Source organism: Equus quagga, chromosome 15, assembly GCF_021613505.1.
Source record: "Equus quagga isolate Etosha38 chromosome 15, UCLA_HA_Equagga_1.0, whole genome shotgun sequence".
NCBI classification, from domain to species: domain Eukaryota; kingdom Metazoa; phylum Chordata; class Mammalia; order Perissodactyla; family Equidae; genus Equus; species Equus quagga.
The window spans coordinates 34,220,936-34,230,717 of NC_060281.1; the positions used below are offsets into that span (position 1 = coordinate 34,220,936).

A 9,782-nucleotide genomic window follows, 5' to 3' on the forward strand; every position below is an offset into this window, starting at 1 on the left:
GTGAATTAGGATGTGAGCGGGCATAAGGTGAAGGTTATATAAAATTAGAGTACACAGGTATGAACCTAGAAGTGACTATGATTATAGTTTGTACCTAAAATGCGTCTGAAAAAATTGAACCAATAGAGAGAAAAGAGGAAATAAGAGTTGGAGAGTCATAGTTGCATTTGAGTCCTGGTTCTAGTTATACCTGAGGTTCAATTGCATCCCTGCTTTTCTTTTAGTTTGTTGAATAGGATGGTGAATCTCTATTTTGACAAGCTTGAGTTAGATTTTGCCATTTTCAGCCAAAAAACAGGAGCTGATTAACATTCCCAGATTTCACTTTTGTAGAAATCATACAGTGTTTTTATTTGCCCAGATAGTATAGCCCAACTCAGACCAAAGCTCTATCTATCCAGGGCTTGGTTGCCATTTTCAATATTGTGTCCAATAATATTTCCTTCACATCCAGAAATCTCCTGGGGATTCCAGAGGGTATGTGTAATCTTATAGTAACACTGATGTTTCTATGTTGTGCGGGTAGTCAGGCCTTCTAATGCCTGAGAATTTTAAAGTGAAGTAGAATGCATTTGAAAGTAATTTTTACCAATATAATCCAGGATTGAAAGCTATTGTTTCATTAAGAATTGTGTTTAGAATACAGTAGTTAATTTTTCTGTAATAGTGCTAAAGCCAATAATAAAGAAAGCCACCAAAGGTTTGTTCCAAATTTAGACTAGACAGTAAAGGGTTTACCCCCCTCTTAAGACATAGCATCTTCTCCATCTGCAGCACTGGCATTTGTGCTCAATGAAATCTTTGCAAACCACACACGGGAAGTGCTGGTCCTCCTGGCAATAGAAAAAGGCCCTTTCCCTGTGCTGTCCACAGAACCCGATTTCCTTTGCTGGATTCTCACTCCTGGGCTCCAGTGTTAAGAGGATGGAGAACAAACTGGCTAAAATCCATTGGGCCTGATGTCTGCCTCTTGAAGTGGATTCTTGCAGAATGGACAGCACATGGCTCCCTTGGATCTGAGAGTGACACAGCACTCAATGATGCAGGCCTGGCAGAAGCTGCAGTCACAGAAGATGCTCACAGGGTCCTTCAGGTGCTCTAGGCAGACACTGCAGGTCACCTCTTCCAGGAGGTTCCCAATAGTTGGCCTGTCACCATGACTGCTGTTCAAGGTATGCTCAGCAATTCCTTCTTAACTAACTTTGTGACCGAAGGAGCATCAGGTTAGGAATGTGCAAAAGAATGAGATGGGAAGAGGAGTTGCTTAGGATGGAGGGGGATAAATATGCTACTAATGCAGGGCCCTAACTGGTCCCTGCAGATCCAATCTCACCCTCTCCAATGTGTTTTCCACACTGCGCCAGAGTAGCCTTTTTCAAAATGGGACTCTCCTCTTGGCTTTTCTATTTAGCATGCCAGCAGGGCGCCTCACAGGACCTGGCTTCTATCATCACCTTCCCTGCTCTCTCTCATCTGTTTCTCTCCAGCTGTGAGAATAAACATTGGTTGAGCATCAACTATGTGCCAGACACTGTTCTGAGCACTTGACATATATCAACTCAACCGATCCTCACCACATTCCTAAAACATCACCCATTTCACAGGTGAGGAAACTAAAGTGTACAGTGGGTAAGTAACGTGTCTGGGGTCACACAGCTAAGTGGGTGGTGGAGGAAATACTAGAATCTAGGTGGTCCAGGTCAAGGTCTACACTCCTCAGTGCCGTGGTGCAGCGGCCTCCAACTTCCCTGGACTTGGTCGGTCCTGTGAACCTGCCACACTGTCGAACATCCAGGACTTCTCCCCAGCTGTTTCCCTCTCTATAAACCACGCCTCCCCTGTGAACTCCCGTTGTTCCTCAGGGCTTGGTTCAAATGTCACCTCCTGAGCTGCTCCCAGTCTAGGGTGGGCATCCTAGCTCTGTATTCCAAATGCTTGTGTTTCCAGCTCGACTCTTTAGTATGTAAAGCCACAGAGCACATTTGACTTCTTCTTTGTTGCATCCCCAGTGCCTGGAAGATATCAAACCCAAAATAAATATTACATGAGTTGATTAATTAATACAGTTGCCCAAAAAGTAATTTGAGAGGACTTCTTTTTTCTGATAATGGTGGTCTAGGACATTTACACCAACCTTCCTACTGAAAACAGCCATTTGTTTATTTATTTATTTATTTGAGGAAGATTAGCCCTCAGCTAACATCTGCCAATCCTCCTCTTTTTGCTGAGGAAGACTGGCCCTGAGCAAACATCCGTGTCCATCTTCCTCTACTTTATATGTGGGACGCCTACCACAGCATAGCTTGCCAAGTGGTGCCATGTCCGCATCCAGGATCTGAACCAGCAAACCCCGGGCCGCCGAAGTGGAACATGCAAACTTAACCGCTGCACCATCAGGCTGGCCCCAAAACAGCCATTTATTTTGATACAACATACTTTGCTTATGACTATAGAGATTTCAGATGTTACAAGGGCTATTGTGTGAAGAATTGTACTTATTCTGTTTGACTGTAAACATCAGAAATTGTTCATTCTGTAGAAGCTTCAGGGAGACAGAATTTGGCTCATTGTGAGGATTTCCTTTTGTTGCTTGACTTCACAATGCAACATCATTATAGCAGCAGCAACAACAAAAGAACTTTAAATGAAAAAACAACTCCCCACTGCTTTACACAATAATTGTACTTATTTCTCTGCACTTTTTTAGTGTTACCAGGATGCCTTTGGGAGCTAATATGGGAAACCATATCAGTTAACAGTGCTTGAAGGCCTGCTAGTGTCATGAGCCTTCTGCCACCCCCAGGACCTTCATGTGATATAATAAGAAAAGAGTTGGTTGCTTTGGATGGTTGGAGGGAAAACTGAGGTGAAAAGTCTATTTGAGTAAGAGAAAAATGAATGGACATCATTTTGTCTCCTTTCTCAAGCCCACTGAGCAATATTAATTGTTCCCTCCCCTCCACTTTTTTCCTTTCTCCTCAGGTATGAGGTATAGATATGTGATTGAGATGCAAGTCAGTCCTGTCTGCCTTTTCCCCTCCAAAAATCTGTAGCAAGAGAATTCATCCTGAACACAACACATGGTGAATAAGGGAGGGAGGAAGGGTGGCAGGGACAGTCTGGGTTTTGCCTGAGATCCTCTACCTGCTGCAACATGGAGTGGTTAACCTGGGAGAGATGGGAGAACCCCAGAAAAGAGAAAGGAAACAATAGTTTTACCCACTCTAATATGAAACTTTCCCGTAAGGAGCTGAAATAGACACCGTTCCGTTACATCCCTCCCTTCCTGGAGTTGTAGACAAAAGTTCAGCTAAGTAATTGATATTGAACCTGCATTAACCCTGACCCTCCTCCAGGTCCCCTGCTGTGATGGTGCAGCATCTCAATCCCTGATGCTTCCCTCACTCTCCCCACTAACGTCCTCCTTCATGCACATCACCTTTGGTGTTGTGGATTGAGAAAATATTGGGAGAAAGAACAAGAGGTGATGTGGACTATCATAATGCAAAGAAAAATGCAAAGCAAAAGCAAACAAAACAAAAATTTAAACACATTATCCAGTTTTTGTTTTTTTTTTGAGGAAGATTAGCCCTGAGCTAACTACTGCCAGTCCTCCTCTTTTTGCTGAGGAAGCCTGGCCCTGAGCTAACATCCATGCCCGTCTTCCTCTACTTTATATGTGGGACGCCTACCACAGCATGGCTTCCCAAGCAGTGCAGAACAAACTCAGGGAGGGAGTCAAACAGACTGAGGACAGGAGGAGTGTGTGCCCTAGCTGACCCTCCTATTTTAGAAATAAAGAAGCTGAGCCCACAGAAGGAAGTCACTTCCCCAGGAAACAGAGAGTGTGGCATAGTTGGAGCTCCCTGACTCTGAGGCCAGTGGGTTTCCACAGTGACACCAAAGGTGATGTGCATGAAGGAGGACGTTAGTGGGGAGAGTGAGGGAACCATCAGGGATTGAGATGCTGCACCATCATAGCAGGGACCTGGAGGAGGGTCCTATTTCCAGTTCCCTTACTCCTCAATCTAAGCGGTGAGAAGATACTAAAACTTCTCCCCTACTCCACATCCCTCCACTTGTTCAAGCCCTATTCAAGAACGACTTCTTCATGGAACTTCTCTTATTGAGGCATGGCAGTAACATTTATTTTTGTTTCTTTGAATTCTCTCAGTGCATACTCTGTGTGGAATTTGAATTCACTTGTGCAGGAGGTCATTGTGCAGGTGTCTTCCCGTTGTTTTATGTTGTGTGTCCTTTCTCTCCTATTAGACACACTCACACCCACCCACACACAGACATACACACTCATTCCCCGCGCATTGTGAACTGGGTACTCACTCATGAATACTAGAGCTGACTCTGATCCACTGTCTCTGGTTCCCACCTCAGGATCACACTCTCTGCAGTATTTCTACTCGGCTGTGTCTGAGCCAGGTACAGGAGTCCCTGTGTTTACTGCCATTGACTTCGTGGATGACCAACCCTTCATCTGCTGTGACAGTGAAGAAATGAAGGCAAAGTCTTGCGTTCAGTGATTGATGGAGGAGCCAAGTTACTCTGATGATGAGACCAAGATCTTTACAAGTTGGATGAAAATTTTCCCCTTAAATCTGAGAAACATGCAGTGATACTACAATCAAACCATGATGCATGGACTGAACAAACAGCACCCACAAAATCAAGTAGCTTGGTGCCTGGGAGAAAGCAGAGGGAAGCACTGCTCACCACCTCACCCCCGTCCCCAGGGACAGGAAGCCTCTCGACAACAGTTCCCATAGGGTCAGGTGGGACAGGCGAGTGTGCACAAGTTATCACATGAGAGTAAAGCCTCGCCCAGTCTGGTCACATGGGGAATGGAGGCTGTTTGCCGTTACTCATGATTTCAGCAGTTCACTGGTCATGGATGTAAGCTTAGCATATATATTTTGGGGGCTGGAGGGGGGAACTACAAGAGTATAATCTAGTGTTTGTCCCCTGAGAGCTTACAATTAATATGGGGAGGCACTCATACTTCTGGGAGCAGTTTGTGGACCCTTTGATGCACCAAGTGATGTCAAGGACTGGGACTTCCTTAAATGTCAAATGAGAAGCAGAGAAAATAGTTTACAAAAGTTCATAGGCGAGACATTCCAGTGGTCAGAGAGAGTTTCATGAATGAGATAAATAGAACTTTGGATAGAACCTGAAGGAAATTTTTGATTTGGGTCAATGAAGAAAATAAATAAATTTCAAGCAGGCAGAGATTAAAGTTCAACAAGGTGTGGGGTGAGATTTTCCAGCTGGGATCTCCTGGGAGCTGAGTTCATAGTAACTCGGGTCACAGGACAAGAGCTCGGGTGAGGAAGAGGATCTGGGTTTCCTCATTTTGATCTAAGAGTGTCTCACCCCAAGGGGCTGAGTAGCACCTCCTGTCCCTGCTCCTTCTGGAGCCAATGAGCAGACATCCTGTTGTGCAGCAAAGTCTGGGAGGGACCCCTGACTGTGGGAGGGCAGGCTGAGAAGCGGCAGGTGAGGTGGGAGGCTGGTGGGCTGCTGGACTCCCAGAGCCCAATTCCCAGGTACCCAGTGTATGTGACAGCCTCTTGATCTAAGGTCAGATCCTTTGCTCGTCTAGGAGGATGCCGGGAGCAGGGCACATGAGATCTAGAAAGTACCAGAGTGCCTGCGGAGTGGGTCTCTTTCTGGTGGGACAAATTTTCTCAGGTCCATCTCACTCAGGATCTTAAATTTCTTATAAGAGATTAAGTGAGAGTAAGCCAGGACCCACATCTGAAGGGAGTGTGTGATGTGCATGTGTATGTGTCTGTGTGTCTGGATTCACGTGTGCATATAAATATGTATGGGTATTTTTTTCGTCTGTGAGTGTGCATATGTGTGTGTGTGTGTATAAGTGTATACGGGCGTGTGTATGTGTATGAGTTGTGTATTTTTTTCGTCTGTGAGTGTGCATATGTGTGTGTGTGTGTGTGTGTGTGTGTATAAGTGTATACGGGTGTGTGTATGTATATGAGCTGTGTGAGGGTGTATGTATATATAAGCACTTATGTATGTGTGTGTTGCTGTGAGGCCTTCTCATCCTTGGCCCCACCCTGGCCCTTCCCTCGTTTCCTCCACCCCTAGTCCACAGGTTGTAAGGGACAGAGCAGCTCTCCATCTGCAGGCAAGTAAGAGGAGGCTCAGGGCAGTGAGTGTTGGAGAATTGGCCCTCATCGCACTTGGAGGAAGGAAATAGAAGGTAAATTGGTGGGTCCTGCTTCCTTTCCAGGATTCTGCTTTAGTAAAAGTCCTTATTATCCTCACTAAGATAGTAAGAGACTCGCATGAATTAAATCATTCAAATCTCATAAAAACCCAGTCCCATTTTCAGACAAGGAAACTGAGGCCACTGAGAGGTAACTCATTCTCAATTGGCTAAGCTGTGACTCTAAGGAAACAGTCTGACTCCTGAGCCCAAGGTCCCCCTCTGTTAGGTTGACTCCTGTCCACTGTTCACCTGCCGCATTAAGGGTCACCTCCTCCTGTGGACTCTGACAGCTTCCTTTTCCCTACCAGGCACTGCCTGGTTAGGAATCTGTTGCATTTCTCACGCTTCCTATAGATGAGTCCATGGGGTTTGAAGTGAAAGGAGAGATGGTTCTGTTGGCTGATGGTTATATTTGCTGGAGGTGGCAGGAATGGAGGGTCACATCTGGGCTGTATGGAATCAATGGTGTTTATATTTGGGGTGTGAGGTGGGCTATCCTGAAGGGGTAATAACCAGCAATGCCATGCAGAGTTTATTCATCACTGTTTTGTTTCACAGCCCGAAAGCACAGCCCCACAAGGACATGAGAGACAGAAGGGTTCACTCATCTCCTTCTAATCCTGCTGCCCCTGACTTTTCTTCCAACTGCCTCCCTGGTGACATCTGCTCTCCAAGGTGAAAACATGAGGAGAGTTCTGGTCATATCCCTGCTCATGGGCACTTCCTCTGCCTGCTGCTCCCTACTGGGGCTTCCTGGATAGAGTGAGAGAAAAACAACTAGGATCGGAAGAGAACTTGATGTCTATGCTGGTAAGGAGAAAGCAAGATGTCTGTCTTCAGGAAAAGGAAGGGCTGCCCTAGAGAAGAGGAGTGAGAGGAGTTCCTGGTGGACCTTTAGATTGGCAGCCTCTGTTCCTTGCCATGTGGGTCTTTCGCTTCATCAGAGCCTGCAGGAAGAGAAGACAGTAGACAGACTAGCAAGACATAAGTCACAATCTTATATGATTCTAATCATGGAAGTGCCATCACTGTGGCCACATTCTGTTGGTGATAAGCAAGTCACAGGTCCCTCTCACACTCAAGGGGAGGAGATTCCACAAGCGACTGATCACCAGGACGTGGGGATATTTGGGCACCATCTTAGAATCTGCACAGGGTTGTTCCAGGTCAGAGAAAGCAGGAACCAGAGGTTGCAAGGCCTCTGCACTACATGTGTTCATGCACAGGACAGACAGTCACTGAACAAGATCATTGTAACTGTGAGTCCTGTGTTAGACAACGTGATCTGCAGAGCTGAGCTGTGTTTATCAAAGGCAGTTCTGGATACAAGAATTATAGTGTCATTGGAAAGGTTTCTCTCGAGTTTATGTGAACCTGAGAGAGCATCCTCTCGGAATGTTTCCCCCTTTACTTTCAGACCTCCCACGTCCCTAGGAAAACACCATCACTAAACTGAATTGGTTTTTCTTCCACGTGTCATCCTGCCAGGCAAATCCTGGCTCCCACTGTTTCTTCCAGCTAGCTTTCATACAGGATCCCACAAAGTCACTTCTTCTGATTCCACTTTGTTGGTTTCTTCCCCTTCATCCAGGCGATTTCTGTGAGATTTTATTTCTCTTGTATTGATTAGTCAGCTACATTAGGAAATGAGTGTTCTCTGACTAAACTCCCCACTAATCTTTGGACCAAATGGGTGAAGTTTCCTCTCCAGGTCTCAGCTCACTTCCCAACTTCCCACACAGGGACGAGACAAAATTAGTGGGGCTCCTGGAAGGCCATAGATTAGCACAGTTCCTCGTCACGACAAGACATTTAGGTCACAAAGGGATGTACTTTAATTGTCTTTATGCAGTGGGTGGCACAACATCTGGTGCATAGTTGGCACTCAATAGGTGTTTATAGAACTCCACTAAATTGAACTCCCTGCCAATCACCCAAAAACTTATGAACCCGCCAACTACTCCTTAAGCTATGGGCCCAAAGCCCTTGTTTCTTCAGGTGGGATGCTGACCATCTGGGGCCTTCTCTTTCCCACTGCATTTTTCACACGCTCCTGCTCCCATGACAAGCAGTTGAGTTTTACACTCAGAACTCTGGTCCTTTCAAGCCTTTTTCTCCATCCTAATATCTTCACTATTGTTCCTGCAAAGGTTTTCCCTGCCCACCCCCGCTTCTTCTCCATGTATCTCCGTTCATTCTCACATTTCAACCAGAGAGAGTCTTCCTAAATGCGGATCTGATTAGGGTTCTCCCTGGCTTCAGTGCCGCCATGTGCTGCATGTTGTTCTCAGGTTAAAAGCCAAGGTTCTCCTCAGGCTGAGATGGCCTTTGAGATCTGGAGCGTGGTCCCCATCCACTCCTGCTTTTTGTCACTGTGCTCTTCTCTAATCACCCTGATCTGCTAACACTCCTCCACACTCGCAACGTGTTCTCTCCATCTGAGCCTTTGTTTGTGATGCTCTTTCTCTAAAAGGCTTCCTTTGCCCACTTACTTGGATTAAGTCTATTCCTTAATCCAAGGTCCCAGGTCTCAGTCTTGACTTTGATTCCTCCTGGAAGCTGTTTCCCAACCACTAATTATAACATGTTGCATGTGCCAGGTTATTCAACCCCATTGTGAATTCCTTGTTTCTCTTACTGAGCCCAGCAGAGAGTCTGCTGTCTAGTAACTGCCTAATAAATGTTTGCTAAATGAATGTGGATTTTTCTTTGGTAAGTCAGAATTTATTTTGAATGAGTAATACATGCACAAGGTTTTAAAAATTCATATAATTTAAAAGGGTATACAGTGAAAAGTAAATTTCATCCTGTGTCTCATTGACAATTCTTCCCAATTCCTTCCCTGGACATAATCACTGTTACTAGTTTTCACAGTATCAGAGAGAGATTTCCCTTTTTATCAGGTGGTATTTTACCACACATTCTATTTGCATCTTTGTTATCAATTAACAATATATTCTGAGATTGTTCTATTTTTTTTACATATAAATCTGGTTCAGTTTAAGATACTGACAGTGAGAATTCTGTCATTCCTGGTTTTTAAAAGTTTACTAAGTATAGCATAAGTCATTCTATTCCATAGTAATAGTATTTTATCTAGTCACAGGGTCACCCAGATTAAAAAGTTCTTTTATTGTCCAGCCTCCCTGGAGGCTAGTTGTGTTTGTCTGACTAAGTTCCGGCCAATCAGATGAAGCAGATGTAAAGTTGTAGGTTTTGTCCTTAAAGGGAGAAACTGTACCTCCTTCTCTGCTTTCCCTGCCCTGCTCATGGACCATGGACATGCTCTTAGCTACCTTGGGTCATGCTAATAAGGACAATATCCCAGGGACAGCAGAGAAAGAAGGTCATAGGAACCTGGATGCCTCGACAACCTCATGGTGCAGTCACCCTTGCAGCCCTGGACTGCTTGCCTCACTGTCATGTGAGACACATAAAAACTTCTTCCTGTTTAGACCACTGTTATTTGGGTTTCTACACACAGCTAAACTAATACATGTAGAGAAAATAGGACTTCCGAGGAGTGGGTGGCTGT

The 9,782-nt window shown here is 45.1% G+C and overlaps 1 long non-coding RNA gene across 1 annotated transcript; it reads left to right on the plus strand.

The window, feature by feature from the left end:
• Positions 1-1,218: 1,218 nt before the first annotated feature.
• Positions 1,219-8,943, plus strand: LOC124226333 (uncharacterized). The gene is made up of 4 exons (XR_006885275.1): positions 1,219-1,629; positions 2,983-3,083; positions 4,393-4,908; positions 6,124-8,943. It is a non-coding gene; the product is annotated as an uncharacterized LOC124226333 (long non-coding RNA).
• Positions 8,944-9,782: the final 839 nt, after the last annotated feature.